This window comes from Equus przewalskii, unplaced genomic scaffold (assembly GCF_037783145.1).
Source record: "Equus przewalskii isolate Varuska unplaced genomic scaffold, EquPr2 ChrUn-5, whole genome shotgun sequence".
Taxonomy (NCBI): Eukaryota; Metazoa; Chordata; class Mammalia; order Perissodactyla; family Equidae; genus Equus; species Equus przewalskii.
In genome coordinates, this window is record NW_027228753.1 from 375529 (window position 1) to 387694 (window position 12166).

A 12166-nucleotide genomic window follows, 5' to 3' on the forward strand; every position below is an offset into this window, starting at 1 on the left:
GTTTCATTCATAGTTTTAATATTAAGCACAAGATATATAAATTTATAACTAATTTTTTTTTCCTGAAGAAGATTTCCCCTGAGCTAATATCTGCTGCCAGTCTTCCTCCATTTTTCTGTATGTATGTCGCCACCATAGCACGGCCACTGTGGTATAGGTCCATACCTGGGAACTGAACCCAGGCCACTGAAGATAACCACAAGGCCTGCCTCATTGATTTTAAAAATAACAATATTAAACAATAATATGTAATATTTATTGAACACTTACTTTGTGCCAGGCATCCCATGCTCGTTGCAGCATTATTCACAATAGCCAAGATATGGAAACAACCTAAGTGTCCATCAATGGATAGATAGATAAAGAAAATGTGGTATGTATATATAATGGAACATTATTCAGCCATAAAAAAGAATGAAATCTTGCCTTTTGCAACAACATGGATGGACCTTGAGGGCATTATGCTAAGTGAAATAAGTCAGAGAGAGAAAGACAAATATCATGTGAGCTCACTTACATGCGAAATCTAAAAAAAAAAAAAAAAATCAAGCTCATAAATAGAGAACAGATTGGTGGTTGCCAAAGGCAGGGAGTTGGGGGCTGGGTGAAATGGGTGAAGGTGGTCAAAAGGTACAAACTTCCAGTTATAAAATAAATAAGTCCTGAGGATGTAATGTACAGCTTGGCATCTACAGTTAATAGTACTGTATTGCATATTTGAAAATTGCTGAAAGTAAATCTTAAAACTTCTCATCATAAGAAAAGAAATCTGTAACTATGTATGGTGATAGGTGTTAACTAGACTTATTGTAGTGATCATTTTGCAATATACACAAATATCAAATCATTATGTGGTACACCTGAAACTAATATAATGTTATATGACAACTATATCTCAATAAAAAAAATTTTTTTCATTTTAAAAAATGTAGAACTCTCCAAGGAAGCCATTTGGGTTTGAAGTTTTCTTAGTGGGAATTATTTTTCTAATTAATGTTCATTTCTGTAACATATGGAAAAGTATGCATATGGCAAATAAAGATATCAATAAACTACCAGAAAGTGAATCCATGAGTATTACCACCACTCAAGCCAAGAAACTAAAGATTCCCATCAGTCCTGAAGCCCCATCTCTTGCCCTCTCCCAATATCAACACGCATTCTCTCCCCAAAAGTAACCAGATATCCTGACCTCTAACACCATAAGTTAGTTTTGGCTGTATCTGAGCTTGATATAAATGGGATCACATAGCATATGTCTTTTTCCATCTGGCTTCTTTTAGTTAACATTAAATTTGTAAGAGTCATCCACGTTGTGGAGGCTAGCTGTATTTCCTTCATCTTCACTGCTATGTAGTAGCGTAGTGTATGCAAAAACCACAGTTTATTAACGCATTCTTTTATCAATGAGCATTTGTTTCTCAGCCTGAGTCTATCGTAAATAATGCTTCTATAAGTAGATCATTTGTTTGTTCATTTGCACTGACATGCTCCCATTTCTTTAAGGTATATACCTAGGAGTAGAATATTACTGGTTCATAGAGTTTGTCTATATTTAAACTTTGATAATGAAAAACCGTGTTTCAAAGAGGCTGCACCTATCGACCAGTCCATCTGCGGTATGTGTGGGTTCCCAACGCTCCCCACATCATTGCTCATCTGATAACACGCAGTGTTATTCGTCTTTTTATTTTAATTATGCCTTGTGGGTGTATATTGGTATCTTATTTTAGTTTTTATTTCCCTGATTACCAATAAAATCAGACGCTTTCACAAATGTTTATTATTTTGTTAGATATTTTTCGAGTCTTTTGCTCATTCCTCTCTTGAATTGTCTGTCATTTCCTTTTGATTTGTATGAATTCTTTGTTCTGGATAAGAGCTTTTTGTTATGTGTTTTGCAAATACTCTCTTCTGTTCTGTGCTTTGTCTTTCTACTCTGTTAGTGGTGTTTTTGTGAGTGGAATTTCTAAATTTTAATTTAGTACGATTTATCACCATTTCTTTTAGCTTCTGTTTAAAAATGTTTTCCCTACCACAAAGTCCTACAGAATACAGATCTTCATCTGTAAATACAATATCTTTTAGATTTTTCTTTTACGTTTCACAGAGAGTCTACAGTACACTTGGAATTTTTTGTGTGTGGTGTGAGGTAGGGTGCAAGTTTCGTTTTTTCCCCATGTGGACAGCCAATTGATCCAGCACCATTTGTTGAAAAACTGCCATTTCTCCATACCTCTGCAATTCCTTCTTTGTCATATATAAGTGTCTATATACAACAAGGTGTCTCTCTGGAACTTTTATTCTGTTCCATTGGTCTATCTGACCTTTCTTTTGCTTCCGTCACACTGTCTTAATTGGAGTAGCTTTACAATAGTTTTTGATATCTGGTAGAATTTCTTCTGCCCCTTGTCCTCTTCTTCAAGAGTGTCTTGGCTAATAGTGATTCTTTTCATTTTTGTATAAATTTTAGAATCAGTTTGTCACTTTTTACACTAACAAAAAAAAAAAGCTGTGGGGGCTGGCCCTACGGTTGAGTGGTTAAAGTTCTGCATGCTCCTCTTCCGTGGCCCACATTTGTGGGTTTGGATCCTGGGTGTGGACCTACTCCATTTACGAGCCATGCTGTGGAGGCATCCCACATGCAAAGTAGAGGAAGATTGGCGCCGATGTTAGCTCAGGGTTAATCTTCCTCACAAAAAAAAAAGGTTTATGTGATTTTGTTTGGGGTTGTCTTTATATATCAATCTGGAACAATTTACATCTTTACAATATTGATTTTTCCAAATTGTGTACATATCCACTCATTCTTCCTTCATTTCTCCAAATAATGCTTCATAGTTTGATTCTAGAGATCTTGCACATCTTTTCCTAGATTTATTCCTAGGTGCTTGCAATGCTCTCATATTGTAAATGGCACAATAATTTTTTTCAAGTTTTATTTTCTGTTATTGTTATATGCAAATACGATTGATTTTTACATCGACTTTGTATCCTATGCCTTTCCAAACTCACTTACTGATTTTAATAAGTTATTAGTAGATTCTTTGGACTCGATTGTCCAATTATATTGTTTGTGAATAGTGACGGTGTTATTTCTACCTTTGCAATATTTTTTCTGTCTTGTTATTCTGACCAGGACCTCTAGCAGAGTGTTGAATATTTTCCTTTTTCCGGTATTTCTTCTTTGATACATAGATTATTTAAAAGTGGGATTTTTTGTTTCAAAACATTATAAGATCTTTAAAAAGCTTCTGGTAATTATTCATAGCTTAATTTCATTATCATAAGAGAACATTATGGAGAGAGGTATATCAAAATATCTCACTTTGATTGTAGATTTGTCTATTTCTCCTTGTGGATCTATCAATTTTCTATTATATATTTTAAGATAATCTTTCTAGGTGCATGCAAATTTAAAGTGTATATATTACTCAGATATTAAACCTGTTATCATTACACGATAACCCTCTTCATTAAGGCTTTTGTCATAAACTCTATTTTGTCTGATATTAATATACCTACTCCAATTTTCTTTTGGTTCATATTTACATACTAGCTTCTTTTTCTATGCTTTTACATTCAAACTTTCTGTATTCATATGTCTTATATGTTTCTTTAGTAAACATTGCAAAGTTAGATTTTATTTTAATCCTATCCATCAATTTTTATGTTTTAACTGGAGCTATTAGCCCATTTACACTTAACATAATTACTAATATATTTGAGCTTATGATTTATATCATTCACCAGCTTTGTAGCTGTTTGACTCTTGATGAATCTTTCCAATTTAGGGGAATTTGCACTGATAAAAGTTTTAGAGAATATTTAGTCATTCATGTCACACTCGTTTTAATTTGCACTATTCAAAATCTTTTTTAAATTTTTTTTAAGATTGGCATCTGAGCTAACAACTGTTGCCAATCTTTTTTTTCCCCTGCTTTTTCCTCCCCAAATCCCCCCAGTATATAGTTGTGTAGTTTTTTAGTTGTGGGTCCTTCTAGTTGTGGCATGTGGGACGCCACCTCAACGTGGCCTGACGAGTGGTGCCATGTCTGTGCCCAGGATCCGAACCGGTGAAACCCTGGGCTGCCAAAGTGCAGTGCGTAAACCCAACCACTGGACCATGGGGGTGGCCCCCAAAATCTTATTAAAAGTAACCTCAGTACATTTGATATACAATTCAACAATGTAGTCTTTTTTGCGTTTTCTTGCTCATTTCATCTTGTGCTTCTGTTTGCTTGATTAATTTGCATATTACTGTGTATAGAAAAAGGGGCTATGACAAGACTCTGCTTGTGGGGAAGGGGAGTTGGTCAAAGAGAATTCCTGGGAGATTGGTTGGCTGAAAAGGCACTCTGGGGAATTGGAAGACCAATATATTTCTAAGTTATTTGTTGTGGAGCATGCAATGCAAACCTCTCCTCCACCTCTGCAAAATCTTCAGTAAATTCTATTTTGCTCCCCAATCTTTTCTTTTACTTTTTTAAAGATTGGCACCTGAGCTAACAACTGTTGCCAATCTTCCTTTTTTTTCTGCTTTTTCTCCCCAAATCCCCCCAATACATAGTTGTATATTTTAGTTGTAAGTCCTTCTAGTTGTGGCATGTGGGACGCTGCCTCAGTGTGGCCTGACAGGTGGTGCCATGACCATGCCCAGGGAAACCCTGGGCTGCCGATGCGGAGCAGGCAAACTTAACCACTCAGCCACAGCACCGGCCTCCCCCCACCATCAGTCTTTTCTTATAGGTGAACTTTGATTTGGGTAGTGAAGGGCCTTAGAAGATGTGTTGTAGTATTGCTTTCTGGGTTCACATGGGGCAAGGCTGGAGAGCACATGGTGCACAGGGACTTGGAGGCAGAGGAGATCACAAAAAAGTAAGTCCCTAAGAATTTACAGAAACGTTGCAGAAGTTTCCCCAGTTCATGGACTTGGGGCATTGAGGGAATTCTACCTAAATTTCAAGTGCTGGGGAGGAGTCCTCTGCAAGCTGTGTTATATGCCACTGGATTTACTCCCATGTTGACCAATCAGCTGCTTTGTCCCTGAAGTCCCCAAGTAAAACAACATTCTATACCAGGGAGAAACTCCTGAGATCTCTGCCATTAGGACAGTTGGGTGGATATTAATTAATTTAATTAGTTAATTAAAGCAGCAGCCTCATGTCCAGAAAACCTCTTAAGACTAACCATGCTAACCACTCACTGCCCCAGGTTAGTCAAATGGGTTTGCTGAGCACCTGTATTAACCATATATTTTTATTTTTTTAATTATTTTTTTGTGTGAGGAAGATTGGCCCTGAGCTAACATCTGTTGCCAACCTTCCTCTATTTCAAGTGGGATGTGCCACAGCGTGGCTTGATGGAGCAGTGCTAGGTCCATGCCCGAGATCTGAACCTGCAACCCCCGGGCCGCCAAAGTGGAGTGCCCGAACTTAACCACTAGGGCACGGGATCAGCCCCCATATCTTTTTATTTTCTGCATACTGATGCTTTGACATCTGGGACCTTGCTGACCCTGGAGGGACTGCCCCTGCCAGGGCTAGACAATTAGAGAGACTAAACCTTCGCCCTACTTTTCAAATGCAAACTAATCAATCCAGAGCCCATACTCCTAACACCTGTGTTGTCTCACACCCTCTGGGCCACTATCCACCAGCCCTAATCATCCAGGGCCAGGTACCAGAAAACTAGGGACTGCCCCACGCCCCAGAGCCCACTGAAACTATTCAGACCAGCCAGTTCTAACCTGCTTACCCTGCCTCACCTGTTCCTTTCTGGAGGAACCACAATTCAGGCTCCCACCTGCAGTTGTCCGCTCTCTCTGCTCTTGTGCCTGCAACCCGCTACCTCGGTGCCTCCCCCTCTTGGGAACTGTGAGTAATAAACTGTTATTTCAATGGCAATCGTCTCCTGACCTGTGGGCCTTACTGATCCTCAAATTTTCAATTAATACACTGTATTTTCAAACAACACCATGCCTGGATGTACCAAATTCCTAAGATGTCCAGGATCACAAGGAGTAGAAGCACTTTTCCCAGAAGAATCCACATCACTGGGCAGTAGGTACCCTCAACTGCCTTGGAACCTGAAAAAAAACAGAAAGGAAAGTGACCCTATGTGGAAGAGCACCTATGAGGAAGGTGGGGCGTGTGTGCTTGTGTCTGTGTGTGTGCATGCGCGCACTTGCACACGTGCTGGAAGTGCGTGTGTCCTTTTCTCAGCACTCCCCAGACCTTCTCAGAGCATTTCCCAGGGGCCCTGGAGATGCCAAAAGGGTGAGTTACCTGCACAAGGTTGCCAGGCAGGGATGGCAGGAGATGCTATCAGTCACAGGGTTTAAGTCTGTGCAGGCGTTGGACTGGGCCGGGTGGCAGAGCCTGCGGAGTCACTGAGGACAGACCCTTCCTGAGACACAGCATCCTCTGGTCCCACTAGTGTCCACCTGTACATATGATCTCTCCTCTGCCCTTCAAGGAACACTTTAGGATAGCATCACAGGCCTTGTTCTCAAAGACAGTGGACTCCAATGTAACTTGAGGCCTCCTTAGCCACCGTGTTGGAAGCAATAGTTTTTTAAAAATAAAAAGAGAAGAGGTTCTTGTCAAGATGGCGCTGTGAGCAGACGTTGAACTCGCCTCCTCCCACAAACACAACCAGGTTACAACAATTTTAGGAAGAATCACCCTGGATTGAAAACTGAAAACTGGATAAAAAGAACCCCCACAACAAGGGACAGTCCTGACGAAAGCAGAAGAGGCAGTAACTCTGGCCAGAGAGGAAAAAAGCCACCTTTGGGAGCAGCACAGCTTCTCAGCTGGCCAGGCGGGAGCCAACCTAAGGATATCCAGATAGCATCTCAAGACGCCTAAGAGTTTCGTACTACTATACACCAGAAGGTGGACGGACTTCCCCCCGGGAGGAGGTGGAAATAGGTGAAAACTCTCCGACCCCTGACCCCCGACCCCCGGACAGCCTAGTTCCTGCAGGAGGCTCTCTTCCAGCGGACTACCCCATAGCATCGCCACACACCGAGGGCAGGAGTGTGCACTTACCAGCGGAGCGACGGTGGAAACAGGTGACAACAGCCCTACTCAAGCCCCCCACGATTACACCTAAGCCCAGGGGGAATCCCCAGGGTCCCACACCCCCCAGGCAGGGAAGGCCTCCGCTCGCCATTAGAAGGGAGGCTCCGCCCAGAATCCAGAACAAAGGGAAGCTGCTGGTGGGTGGATTCCCTGGCACTGCACCAGACCACCAGCTGCTCCTGGGCCCACGGTCTCTGGCGCACGGGTCGGTGCAGGGGGTGCCCGGACTTCCCGTGGACTTGCTTGGGGACTGGGTGGAGCTCCAACACCCAGCTCTGCAGCCCAGGAGGACGCTCCAGGGTTCCGCACCCCCCCCAGCAGGGAGGGCCTCTGCTCGCCATTGGCAGGGAAGCCCTGCCCAGCATTCGGAACACCAGGAAGCTCCCTAGAGCAGAATTCCCCACAAGGCAGCAGCTTACAAGCCACCGCCAGGCCCATGGACTCTGGCCGTGTCCCAGACGAGGCAAGGGGCTCCCAGAGATCCCGTGAGAGTGGAGTGGGGCAGAGTGGAGCTCTGGTGAAAAAGCTACGTAGCCCAGGGGGGAACTCCAAGTTCCTACAGCAGCCTCAGCAAAAGCCTCTGCAAAGCACTAGTGGAGAGGTCCCAACGGGCAATCGCAAGGCAGGAAGGCCCTGGGGCAAAAGTAGCACAGCTAGGTGAGCTAACAACAGACTGCAGAAGATACCCATAGCTCTGCTGGGACCTATAGTGGACAAGTGTGATCTTGTGGGCTCTGTTAGGGACAAAGTGGTGATTATAGGTGATCCTGCTCCTGGCTGCTGGAAAAGTGCACAACACCACTGCAGACCACAAGGAGGGAGCACGTCTAAGTGGGCTGCAACAGTAGGCATCAGCAGCCTGAGGCCCCCTTGCTATTGCCCCCACAACTGACAAGGGACCCCACAGGACCACTGTGACTACGAGGAGGGGTCCAGGTCCTGTCAGTAACAGCTGAAAGGGTTCCTGGTTGGTGCAGTCTAAACAGCTGCCCCCACACACACACACACCAGTCGCAACAAGTGGAAGCAGCGACTAAACGCTATCTCTATGCAGAGGCACAAATCCATGCCATCAAGCAGTATGAAAAAATATATTAAATCTCCAGAACAGAAGGAAAATGATAAGCACCCAGAAAACAACCCCAAAGACAATGAAATCTATAACCTAAATGACGATGATTTCAAAACTGCCATTATTAAAAAACTCAATGAGTTAAAAGAGAATTCAGATAGACAACTCAATGAGTTCAGGAGCTATGTCACAAAAGAGCTTGACACTATAAAGAAGAACTAATTAGAAATACTGGAGATGAAGAACACAATGGAGGAGATTAAGAAAAATCTGGACTCTCTGAACAGTAGGGTCAATAATATGGAGGACAGAATTAGCAATTTGGAGGATAGGAATATAGAAATGCTGTAGACAGAGGAGGAGAGGGAACTAAGACTAAAAAGAAATGAAGAAACTCTCCGAGAATTATCCGACTCAATTAGGAGATGCAACATAAGGATTATAGGTATACCAGAGGGAGAAGAGAAGGAGAAGGGGGCAGAAGGCCTGTTCAAAGAAATGATAGCTGAGAACTTTCCAAACTTGGGAAGAGAGATGGAACTTCATGTGACAGAAGCCAATAGATCTCCAAACTTTATTAACGCAAGAAGACCAACCCCAAGGCATATAGTAGTGAAACTAGCAAAAGTCAACAACAAAGAGAAAATACTAAGGGCAACCAGGCAGAAGAAAATAACTTACAAAGGAAACCCCATAAGGCTATCAGCAGATTTCTCAGGAGAGACCTTACAGGCTAGAAGAGATTGGAATGAAATATTCAAAACTCTGAAGGACAAAAACCTGCAGCCAAGAATACTCTACCCAGTGAAAATATCCTTCAAATACGATGGAGAAATAAAACTTTCCCAGATAAAAGTTAAGGGAGTTCATCACCACAAAACCTCCTCTTCAAGAAATTCTCAGGAAGAACCTCATTCCTGAAAAATCAAAAAAAGGAAATGGGTTACAAAATCCAGAACAAAGAAGATAAGCAGAAGGACAATAACACAAAGTAACAGCTCTCCATCAGGACAAAATGCAAAACAACTGGAAAACAAGTGATAAAATGGCAACAGTGGGCCCCCACGTTTCAATAATCACTCTACACGTGAATGGATTGAACTCTCCAATCAAAAGGCACAGAGTGGCAGGATGGATCAAAGAACAAGATCCAACAATATGCTGCCTCCAGGAAACACACCTCAGCCCCAAAGACAAACACAGACTCAGAGTGAAGGGATGGAGAACAATACTCCAAGCTAATAATGAACAAAAGAAAGCAGGTGTTGCCATACTTATATCAGACAAAGTAGACTTCAAAGCAAAACAGATAAAGAAAGACAAAGAGGGGCAGTATATAATGATAAAACAGACGCTCCACCAAGATGACATAACACTTATAAATATATATGCACCTAACACAGGAGCACCAAAATTCATAAAGAAACTATTAACAAAACTAAAAGGAGACATCAACAGCAATACAATAATAGTGGGGGACCTCAACACCCCATTAACACCAATGGACAGATCATCCAGACAGAAAATCAACAAGGAAATGATAGAATTAAATGAAAAATTAGATCAGATGGACCTAATAGATATGTAGAGGACACTTCATCCAAAAACAGCAGGTTACACATTCTTCTCAAGTGCGCATGGAACATTCTCAAGGATAGACCATATCTTGGGAAACAAAGCAAGCATCAATAAGTTCAAGAGGGTTGAAATAATGTCAAGCATCTTTTCTGATCATAATGCTATGAAACTAGAAATCAACTACAAGAATAAAGCTGGGAAAGGTCCAAAAATGTGGAGACTAAACAACGTGCTACTGAACAAACAATGGATTATTGAAGAAATTAAGGAAGAAATCAAACATTATCTGGAGACAAATGAAAATGAAAACACACCGTACCAAATGATTTGGGACACAGCAAAGACAGTCCTAAGAGGGAAATTCATTGCAATACAGGCTCACCTCAATAAGCAAGAAAAATCTTACATAAACAACCTCAAACGACACCTAATGGAATTAGAAAAAGAAGAACAAACAAAGCCCAAAGTCAGTAGAAGGAGGGAAATAATAAAAATTAGAGCAGAAATAAATGATATTGAATCAAAAAAGACAGTAGAAAGGATCAATGAAACAAAGAGTTGGTTCTTCAAAAAAATTAACAAAATTGACAAACCCTTAGCCAGACTCACTAAAAAAATAAAGAGAGAAGTCTCAAATAAATAAAATTAGAAACAAGAGAGGAGAAATCACAACAGATACCGAAGAAATACAAAGGATCATAAGAGAATACTATGAAAAACTATATGCCAACAAATTGAACAACTTAGAAGAAATGGATAAATTCCTAGACTCATACAACCTACCCAAACTGAATCAGGAAGAAATAGAGAATCTTAATAGACCAATCACAAGTAAAGAGATAGAAACAGTAATCAAAAACCTCCCCAAAAATAAGAGTCCAGGACCAGACGGCTTCTCTGGAGAATTCTACCAAACATTCAAAGAAGATTTAATACCTATCCTTCTCAAACTATTCCAGAAAATAGAGGAAGATGGAACACTCCCTAATACATTCTATGAAGCCAACATTACCCTGATCCCCAAACCTGACAAGGACAACACAAAGAAGGAAAACTACAGGCCAATATCACTGATGAACATAGATGCAAAAATCCTCAACAAAATTTTGGCAAACTGAATACAGCAATATATCAAAAAGATTATACACCATGATCAAGTGGGATTTATACCAGGGATGCAGGGATGGTTCAACATCCGCAAGTCAATCAACATGATTCACTACATTAACAAAATGAGAAACAAAAACCACCTGATCATCTCAATAGATGCAGAGAAAGCATTCGACAAGATCCAACATCCATTTATGATAAAAACCCTCAATAAAATAGGTATAGAAGGAAAGTACCTCAACATAATAAAGGCCATATATGACAAACCCACAGCCAACATCATACTCAACGGACAAAAACTGAAACCGATCCCTCTCAGAACAGGAACAAGACAAGGGTGCCCACTTTCACCACTCTTATTCAACATAGTACTGGAGGTTTTGGCCAGAGCAATTTGGCAGGACAAAGAAATAAAAGGAATCCAAATAGGCAACAAAGAATTGAAACTCTCACTGTTTGCAGACGACATGATCTTATATATAGAAAACCCCAAAGAATCCATAGAAAAACTATTAGAAACAATCAACAACTACAGCAAAGTTTCAGGGTATAAAATCAACATACATAAATCAGTAGCATTTCTATATCCTAACAATGAACTAACAGAAAAAGATCTCAAGAACTCAATCCCATTCACGATCACAACAAAAAGAATAAAATACCTTGGGATAAATTTAACCAAGGAAGTGAAAGATCTATACAACGAAAACTACAAGACCTTCTTGAAAGAAATCGACGACAACATAAAGAAATGGAAAGACATTCCATGCACATGGATTGGAAGAATAAACATAGTTAAAATGTCCATACTACCTAAAGCAATCTACAGATTCAACGCTATCCCAATCAGAATTGCAATGTCATTCTTTACAGAAATTGAACAAAGAATCCTAAAATTCATGTGGGGCAACAAAAGACCCCGAATTTCTAGAGCAATCCTGAGAAAGAAGAACAAAGCTGGAGGCATCACAATCCCTGACTTCAAAACATACTACAAAGCTACAGTAATCAAAACAGCATGGTACTGGTACAAAAACAGATGCACAGATCAATGGAACAGAATTGAAAGCCCAGAAATAAAACCACACATCTATGGACAGCTAATCTTTGACAAAGGAGCTGAGGACCTACAATGGAGGAAAGAAAGTCTCTTCAACAAATGGTGCTGGGAAAACTAGGCAGCCACATGTAAAAGAATGAAAATCAACCATTCTTTTTCACCATTTACTAAAATAAACTCAAAATGGATCAAAGACCTAAAGATTAGGCCTGAAACAATGAGTTTTCTAGAAGAGAATATCGGCAGTACACTCTTTGA